Raw genomic sequence first — 9869 nt, 5'->3', positions numbered from 1 at the left:
TTTTTCCACTGAGCTATCTCCCCTGCTGTATAAGATTCTTGATCAATGATGGGATGCTGGGTGTGAGGGTCCTAGGGCAGGTACTCTGCATAACAATATAAGGAGGAGAGAGACTTGCTGTCTGTAACCAGTTGTTGCTGCTACTCCTCCCTTTTGCTTTTGCTGTTTTGCTGCCTTCCACCACCATGAAGAGTTACCCTCTTCCCTATATCACTCTGCCTCAGAGCCAGCCGAGTAGGGACTGAAACCTTCACAAACTGTGAGCTAAATAAACCTTTCTTTCCTTAATTTTGAGCATCAGGTATTTTGTCCCAGCAATGAGAGAAAAGTAACTAAGACACCCAGCCACAGGGAGACAGAAGAGGAGAGGAATGGAATGGAAGCCTTGCCCAGAAGGTTCCCCAGGAAAGCTGGAGTTGGGGTCTGTTAGTTGAGGTGGTGTAGTTATCAAGAAGGTGGCAACTGTAAATTCAGAGCAGCCAGGCTCAGTTTTTAATAATAAAAAAGAATGGATCACATGGAAAGGAGAGACAAGATCCAAAAACACAGACAGACAGACAGACAGACAGACAGACAGACAGACAGACAGAATCTATAAGCATTACAGGCTCTGGAGAGACACAAGAAACCCAGGACAGCCTGGAAGTTAGAAAGCTTTGGAAGCAAGGCTAGGACAGGAGAGCCGCGGAGGCTGTGTGTAGAAGAGGAGCCTTAAGAAGAAAAACAAAACTCAGATGTCTTGCTGGCAGCCCTGCTGCTTTCCACTTCAGGGTCTGGGGTGAATCGCTTGGGAGGTAATTTGCATGGTGTAAAGGTGCATGGTTATATTAACAGGGCTTTTAAAACAGGAACAGAGGGTCCAGGCTGTCCCTGAAATAAGTTCATTCTTACAGGCTGTCTTCCTGAATATTTCTAGAACAAGACTTGAGGGCTGGGGTGCAGTGTGGGGGTGAGGGCAAGCCTCAGCCCCAGCCAGGGAAGGCTGTCCCTCCTGAGTGGGCACACACCTGGGTCTGAGTCAGGCTCTGACCCCTCCTCCTGCCTGTGTGCCTCAATTTCCTCTTCTGTCACCGAAGCTACTGATAGCTGGGAGTAGTATTCCTGCCACCACTGGATCACTGAATTACGTGTTCCTCCTACTCCATGTTGAAATCCTAATCCTCCAAACCTCTACATGTAGTTGCAGTTGGAGCTGGAGTCTTGCAAGAGACAATGGCATTAGCGAGAAGTCACTAGGGTGAGCCTGGCTCTATATGACTGGTCCCAGTTGTCCTTATAAGAGAAGGAGATTAGGCTACAGCAAATCCACTCCCACTAAGACAGTACCAATCTATTCATTCAGACATGGTCTGACCAGCGTTTAGAGGTCCTCCTCTCAACACTGTCATTGTGAAAATCCAGTTGGAACTTAGCAGGCATATTCAAACTAAAGGGGGTAATTTTTTGTACTAGGAATTGAACCCAGAGACTTCACACAGAGCTGTATCCCTAACTCCCCCACATGCTTCTTTTAATTTTCTTCAAATGTGTGTATGTATTTGGTACAGGGTCTCACTACACAGCTCAGACTCATAGCAATCCTCCTGTTTCAGCCTCCCCAGCTCTGGGATGACAGGTGTGTTCCACCAGGCCCAGTTTCAGTGGCCGGTACAGTGCAGGCCAGGCACAGTACATGGTACCAGGGATTGAACTTGGGTCCTTGTGCTCACCAGGCAGGCGTTTAGACCACCAAGCTATCACCCCAACCCCTTCTTTTAAGTTTTGAGGTAGGGTCTCGCCGACTCATTAAGTTCCTAGGGTGGGTTCGAACTTTCCATCCTCTTGCCTCAGCCTCCTAAAGTGCTTCAATTACAGACCTGCACCACTATGCCCAGAAGGAGCATGATTTTGAGCTCTGATCTATGGTTTCGTAATCTGAATTGAGTTGGGAAGTTAAGTCACAAAAGTAGAATAAAAAATTCCTGGAAGAAGATGAAGTTGGAATTAGTAACATCTAGACATAAGGACTTGCTAATTTATTTTGAGTAAATACATGATTATTATGATGAAACAAAATGGTCACTCTATTGAGTGCCTCTATGTCCCAGGCTTTTCGTATTACTTAAAGTGACCCTTGCCACAACTTCTGAGGGAAGTTTTTTTTTTCTATTTATAACCCTGACACTATGCTATGTTTCCAGCCCTTTTCTATATTTTATTTGAGATAGGGTCTTCTTGCTAAGTCAGTAAATTGCCCAGGCTGGGCTTGAACTTGTGTTGCTCCTGCCCTGACCTCCCAGAGGGTGGGGATTACAGGCATGCACCAAGAAGGATTGCTTGAAGAAGGATTTCTTTTTGCCCATTATATAACTAAGGAAAACATAGGCTCAGGGAAGCTCAGAATTTACCTAAAGTCATACAACCATGAAGAAAAATCTCCTCTCAAGAGGAGACAACGTTGAGCAGGAGAAAGCCCCATGGTGGACCCCCAGGGAGACCTCAGTTTTGTGAAATGCAGGAATTAAGTGCAGGGTTATTTCAGCACTGAGCCAGAGCCTGGCTTGTGATGACTACCCAATAAATGGTAGCTATTATAGCTGGGAGCGTTCCTTTTGAAAAGCTCAACCCAACCCACAGAACTCCCTCTGCCTCTAGCCCACAGCACACACATCTAAGCCAGGTGCTGGTGCTAAAATCCTGGTACAAAGTCTTTGTTGTCAGCTCAGATTTCAAGAAAAAGGGCCACAGTAAAACTTGCTCTCTAGTGAAACAAAACAAACATCACTTGACAAGGGAGATGCATCAAGATGTCCTACTTGTACAGCTTTGAAGACAGCCAAGAAGTCAACTCTACTCCACCATAGCCCGTGCTCCTTCCCGATCTCCTCTTTCAGATGACAAGCACAAAGAGAAAGACATTCTTTTCCCAAAGCTTGAATCCAGGGTTCTAGGGTCTCTAAGATGAAAGCCACCATAGAGATCACACAATGGCATTTTCCGGGCCATTTTATAGGTGCAGACACTGAGGTCCAATGAGGGCCGGGCAGACCCAGGGCCTCACTATGCACCTGCAAACAAGGTACTCAAAGTATAGAAACCCAGTGTTCAGTGTTTACAGCGGTGGGCTTCCTGCAATGTTCATCCTCATGCAGGTAGGCACCAGATCATGAACTTAGGGTCCCAAGACTTCAGTTCAAAGGCCTCTGCTTGCTAATGGGAAGTGAGGAGGAGTGTCTTCCCCAAAGCCTGCCTTGCTACAAAAGTGACACTTAGGCAATCATAGTCATCACCCCGGGGGCAGTGTGGAGCAGTATTGCTGGTACGGTCTTCTTAGTCCAGCCAGAGCTTCTTAGGAGAAGGGACTGGGTCTTGTACTTGCTGTACAAGTAGGACACCTTGATGCATCTCCCTTGTCAAGTGATGTTTGTTTTGTTTCACTAGAGAGCAAACTGGGTCTGTGCAAACTCCACCCCAACCTATTCTACTTGAGCTAGAATAGGTTGTTCAGATTCTCAGAGCCTCAGTTTCCTCAGGAATATTAAGAGAATTAAATGAAAAATGTAGATGAAGAGCTAGCTAACCACCATTCCTGGAGCCTAGCAAATGCTTAATAAATGTTTGCTAGTAGTATTAAGTTATTGATTTTTTGATGTTGTTTGAATTCTTAACACCTGACAAAATGCCTGGCCAAAAGAAGCATGAATACAATTGCAAGCTGTGGTACAATCAACCATAATTTGCTGTCTACAGACATTTTGCTAAGTACTTGCATCAGTCAGCTAGTGACATAATATGCTGTGTAACAAACGACCCTTGACTTCGGAGAATTAACCCAGCCATTATTTCTTCCTACTCAGGGCTCTTCAGGTTAACAGAGATGATGCTCCTACTCTTCAGGTGTTCACGTAGGCCCATGTAAAGGGCCTTTAGGGGAAGTAACTCTGGTAGCGATTACAGCAATGCACAGGAGTAGCATCGCAGTCTCTTCTGACCTATGCTGGGGACAGGGAGACTGTCATCTCTGTGTATTTACCATTGGTCGAAGCAAGCCATGTGCTCACCCTTGCCTTCAGTAGAGTGAGGAAAGTTCTGCCACAGCCAGAGCATAAGTTCTTAATGCAAGCACAGGGGAGTGAAGAGTCGGAACCAGGAATCCTACCTGCCAGAGCGGTGCCCCTGTGAGCCGGTCTCTGCCTTGCAGGCGACTCCACCCCGAGCATCCTCCAGTCTGCGCTCCTGAATCAGAAGAATGTATTCCCACCAGGATCTTGGGGGGACCAGATCTCAGACACAAGGTGACATATATTTGAAGCATTTGGTAAGAATAAAGTGCAAAGCATAAATAAACAGTAATTCCTCTCCTCTTACCCTCTACCGTGAAGGATGTTTGTGCAAACCCTTCCCAACAAGGTGTTTAATTTCAAGAAGCTGCAAATTGAGCTGACAGTGTGTTGTTTACTAGCAAATTCCAAGATCTGGGAGAAAGAAGAAAGCACAGTTCAAGGCCATGGATTATGATAGGCTTTTCAGCAGCGCAATAAAGAGACAGGAAAGATAGAGGAATCTTTTTTAACTCCAAAGGCATGGAAAGGATGGAGGGCAGCTGGGAAAATCCGCTGGCCTGAGACAAAGAAGAGGTGAGAGGAAACTGTATCCAGGGCTGGAAGGGGGGAACAAGGAGGAAGTGGTGATGGGGAAGATAAGCTGGTGTTCTAAGGGCTTCAGCCATGTTAGGTGACCACCATGATAATTTAGCAGTTTATGCTAGAGCTGGAACCTATCAGATTATTTACCCCATAACGATAGTGCCTCGATCTCACCCTAACAGCACCGATTCTCTCAGCAAAGCCCCCTCCCACTTTTGACTCTCCCAGGCATCAGGCACAGTCCGATGGGAGTGGGGTGATCATCAGAGTGGGGACAGACAGGCCTCTGAGACTCTGGTGTGCTGTGGGCCTGCTTGTGTCTGTGGGCAGCCTCCATCCTTAGTTCCCTCCGGCTTCCCTAGGAACACTGATTGGTGCGGGTCAGGAGGCTGAGGAAGCGGAGCTGTTGGGTGGCGGATGTGGAAGGAAGTCTGTGTTTGCTCCTTTGCGGCAGCAAGGACTGTTTACCTCCAAGTCTGTGTTTTTCAAGGAAATGGAGACCAGCAGAGGAAAAACGCCCTTGCGAAACATTTCCATGAATTTATGTCGCTCTTCTGGAGAGGCACAAGCTTTCAGTGAGCCCTCTGGGGGCCAACAGCATCTGGATGAGGCTGGCCTGCCTCAGGTTGCTTGCAACCCCCAGCCACCTGGTCCCTGGCCTGCTGGATGCTTGATAGGAAAACATCAGTGGGGGCCAGAGGTGACATGTGCCATCCTGGGCGTGGCAGGACCAGGGGGAGGTGCACGCACATTCCACAGTCAGATCCATCTCTCACCAGAGAAATGAACGAGGAGACATGAGGCAGGGGTAGAATCAGAAGAGCTGGATTTGAGGTCCCAGGTCTGCCAGTGCCGGGCCAAGTGACCCCCAGATGTGTCACCGCATAGCTGAATCCCAAGGTCCTGTTCTTATAACAAGATCTAAATCGTGTAGCTCACACAGGGCTGCTGTGGGGACCACATGAGGACCTCAGGAGCAGGGTCACTTCCCTTCCTTTCTGAGCAGAGCAGGGCTCGGGTCTGGGACAGGCATCCTTTGTGCAGCTTCCTGCTAGTTTGTGTCTAGAAACTAGCAATAGGTGACAGGGAGCCCAGGGGTGGGAATTGGGGTTTGTGGGCCACCAGGGGAGCCAGGCGTATTTTTTCAAAGCCAGAGAAAACAATGGGACTGTCAGGGAAATGTGTGGAAGGAGCTTTCCAAGGAGGTAGGCAGACACGAAAGTCAGGAGCACATTTTCGAAGTGTGTAAGTGGTGCAGTCATCCTTTGGGATCCGGGACCCCCTCCAGATGCCAAAATCCTGAGGCTTGAGCTGCTTACGTAAAACAGTCTAATGTTTGCATATGACCTAAGCACACCCCTCCAGCTACTTTAAACCATCTCTAGATTACTTATATAATACCTAATGCATTATAAATGCTGTGTAAATAGTTGTTATACTATATTGCTTAGGGACTACAGATGAGAAAAAAGAAATCTGTACTTCAGTTCACATGTGATTTTTTTTTTAATCCATGGTGGGTTGATATGTGGCTGTGGAAGCTACAGGCCAGAGAGGGAAAAGGAAGTCCCTTCCACACCAACATCTAATCACACATTACTGCCTCTACCCAATCTAGGTAGCAGACTAGATCTTCCCCTGGAAACAGGGGCGGCAGGAAATCCTGACAGGTCGCCTAGCTGAGCCTGGAGGACAGTGACTTCCTGTGGTCCTTTGGGGAAAAGTTCTCAGAAGAAGGCAACAAGCAAGACCCACAGACTCACCCTGCCTGCGGTAGGCAGTGACTGCTAAGGGCCCACCAGGGCAGGCTCCCTAGGGTCCTGATGACACAGGAGTGGACCCAGCATTTAGGCCGTGGCCCAATGGCCCCACAAGATAGAAAGTGGGTCCAGTTTCCTGATCCCCTGCAGCAGCCCCATAGAATCCTGGGAACATGGTATTTCTGGTCCTCATTGCTGGGCCTTGCAGCGAGAAAGGGGGATAGGACAGAAGTGGCTCCAGCCATCTCAATGGCAGCCCTTCCTCAGGACTTCTCTCATGTCAAGCCAGGAAAAAAAAAATTATCTATATCTATATCTATATCTATATCTATATCTATATCTATATCTATATCTATATATATCTGCTATATATCTGCAGTGTCATGGCAGATTTAGATCTTTTTCATTTCAAATGTTTATCCATACTCTGATTTAAACCCCTAAAACCAATTTGGAGCACTCTCTGAGCCCCACAGCTCCCTAAATTCCTGAATCCTCTTCTCGTCTGGGCAATGTCTCATCACACTAATGTGGTACAATGGGATTTGGGAGTGAGTGTGCATTTTAAGAGGAAAAAAAACTGAGGGTTTTTGAGGTATTAAACCATTGCTTTAAGTCTTTTAAATTTTGGATGGTTTCCATGGTAACCAGTAAGTTGGCATCGTTGTGCTCTCTGATGTTTCTGTAGCCTCCTAGCTCCTCAAGTAGGTTTGGATCAAACTCTCAAAGTCCAGGCGTGGGAAGGGGAAAGCCACCTCCTGGGCTTCAGCCCATGTGGAAGGAAGACTGGACTGGAGCAAGCCCCTGTCAACCTGATCCCTATCCCATGCACCCCAAGACTCAAGACAGCCCCAGTGAGCTGCTTGGAGTCCTGTGCCTGCCAGGGCCTGCATGACTCCCTGCAGCCCGCAGGAGATGCAGGCTCACAGGAGGCAGAACGGGCTGCTAGCTTGCTTCTGCCTCCTTCCTTCCTACCTTCCGGGGGCTGTCTGTCCTGTGTTCTGATGCTCCCCCTGTTTGGGCTTGCAGGGGGTCACCTTGGTCTCTTCTCCCCAGGCACAGGTGAGGTGACCCTGGATTTAGCTGGCTCTGGGCCCTGGGGCTCTGGCTGAGCCTGGATGCTGCGGTGCTAAGAAGTCTCTCATATAAGCCATGCTGAAGCTGGGCCTTCATTTTGCTCAGGTGCCCAGCTAAGTCACCAGAGTGCCAGGCAGAACACTTTCTGCCTTAGGCCAGGAACTGGTGCTGGGGGCTACACTGACTGTGTCCCAGCAGGCTCCAAGGACACATTACATGGGGGCTTCTGGAGCAGCCACAGGCTGTGGGCAGAGTTGAGGAAAGTGGTGCACCCCAGAGCTAGATAGCCCCAGCTGCTGGGCCTGAGGGGACCGGGCAGGCCCGGGATGGGATGGGCTTCACTCTCCTCTGTCCTTAGTCTCCCCTGCCCCTCTGACCACCCTGGCTGGGGATCCAGCTAGCAGGGGAGCCCATTGAAGCAGTGGAAACAGAGCAGGCTCCCTGGCCCCAAACAGGGCAGAGAAGGGCAACAGGGAGTCAGGTGGCAAATAGAGGGCAGCCAGGCCTGAGGTTCCCCACTGCCCAACCCTGGAGGCACAGTCCTCCACATCTGCACCCTCAGCCCCAGCTCTGGGGGGGCCAGTGCCTGGGTTGGGTATAGAGAGCTCAAATCAGTCACCAGACTCATGCCATGAAGCTGCTTAGAAGGACTGGCTGGTGAGCCAGAGCAGTACAGCCCTTGCATCTGGAAGCAGCCCGGAAAGCCCAGAAAAGGAGCAATGGGCAGTGCTTTCAGGGTGTAAAGTTGGATTAAATATGAAGAATTTTCAAAAGATCTAAACAGCCATCTGTGAAAAAGACCCTAATTTTCAACCTCTGATGCAGCTACTTTCTGAGCATGCTCAGAAGCTGGAAGTGCGTGGAAGAAGGAACCATCTGGATTTCTGGAAAGAACAATGTCCTAGACAGAGGGAACAAAGGGTCAAACACCTTGAGGCAAGAGCATGTTCAAAACCTGGCATAGTAGTATACACCTGTAATCCTGGCATTTGGGAGGCTGAGGCAGGAGGAACACTGAGTTTGAGGCCAGCATGAGCTACATAGTGAGTTCATGGCTAGCCTAAACTGCATGGCAAGACCTTGTCTCAAAAAAAAAAATAGGCATGTTTTGTGAGTGGAGAAGCAACAAGGAAGATATGTGGTACTGGGGTAGGAGAGAAGACAAACCGGAAGCCAGGACCTGGGCATGTGGGTCACGGGGGGAGTGAGGAGGTGCCGTCTATTGGGGGTATTAAGAGAAGACAGGTGCCATCCTGAGGTGCTGTGTTTGTCCCAAGGGTGGGAGGACAGGTGGGGGTCAGGGACAGTGAGTGTTGTGTCTGTTCATGAGGACAAAGCTTTAAAGGACAACATCTCAGCAAGGGAGGAGAGAGGAGCCTGGGGTAGAGGTGAGAAGAGCCTGGAGTCCTTGGGTTTGCGCAGCACAGGGCTTAGATCTGAGTGTTCCAGGCCTTCAGCACACCTGAGGAGCAAAGGCTTGGTCCCCACCGTACACCTCCCCCATGACACTTTGTCTCTACTGCTGTTACAAAACTGACCTTCAAAAATTATCACTGTCACCTGAGCCGTATGCCCCTCTATGCCGTAAGCTCTGGAGGGATTCTGTTAAATAAAAGTGATTGTCACGGTTCATCGGGGTCCCAAGGTCAGGGACTCTTGGGCAGTGGGTTTTGCCAGGGCTTGGAGGCCCGCTCTTCGAAGCCCTTACCTGGAGCTGCTCGGCCCCAGGCCTGTACTTGGGACACAGCACCATGGAGACAGCAGCTATGGCAGCATAAGTACCAAATGATGCTTGTGTAGACCCGATAACCTCAGGGGCTCCTTTTGCCTCTTCCAGTACAGACTTACCCGAGTAAGGGGAACCTAACTACTTGGAGAACATGACAGTGGGCCTGGGCCCTGAAGGACTGGGATGGTGTTGCTGGACTTACCAAATCAAAATCCTCAAGGCAGGAGCTGGCATTCCACATTGGTAACCAGCATCTTGGGTAATGGAAAAGAAGTACCCTGGGTGGAAGAGCAGGCCCAGCTGGGAGTCTGTGTGTTTAAGGGTCAATGAGTGCAGCTTTATGGTTGACAAGAAGAAAAGCACAGGAAAAATGGTCCTGGGAAAGCAGGTCGGTGAGATTTGGGGTTCTCAATGGATGGATGGATGGATGGATGGATGGATGGATGGATGGATGGATGGGTGGATGGATGGGTGGATGGATGGATGGGTGGATGGATGGGTGGATGGATGGATGGATGGTTCAATGGATGGGGGTGGATGGATGGATGGATGGATAGATGGGATGGATGGATGGATGGATGGATGGATGGATGGATGGGTGGATGGATGGATGGATGGATGGGTCAGTGGATGGGAGTGGATGGATGGATGGATGGATGGATGGATGGATGGATGGAT

Source organism: Octodon degus, unplaced genomic scaffold (genome assembly GCF_000260255.1).
Source record: "Octodon degus isolate 3935 unplaced genomic scaffold, OctDeg1.0 scaffold00070, whole genome shotgun sequence".
Classification (NCBI taxonomy): domain Eukaryota; kingdom Metazoa; phylum Chordata; class Mammalia; order Rodentia; family Octodontidae; genus Octodon; species Octodon degus.
The sequence above is the reverse complement of the archived record's forward strand: the minus strand, read 5'-3'. Positions refer to the sequence as shown.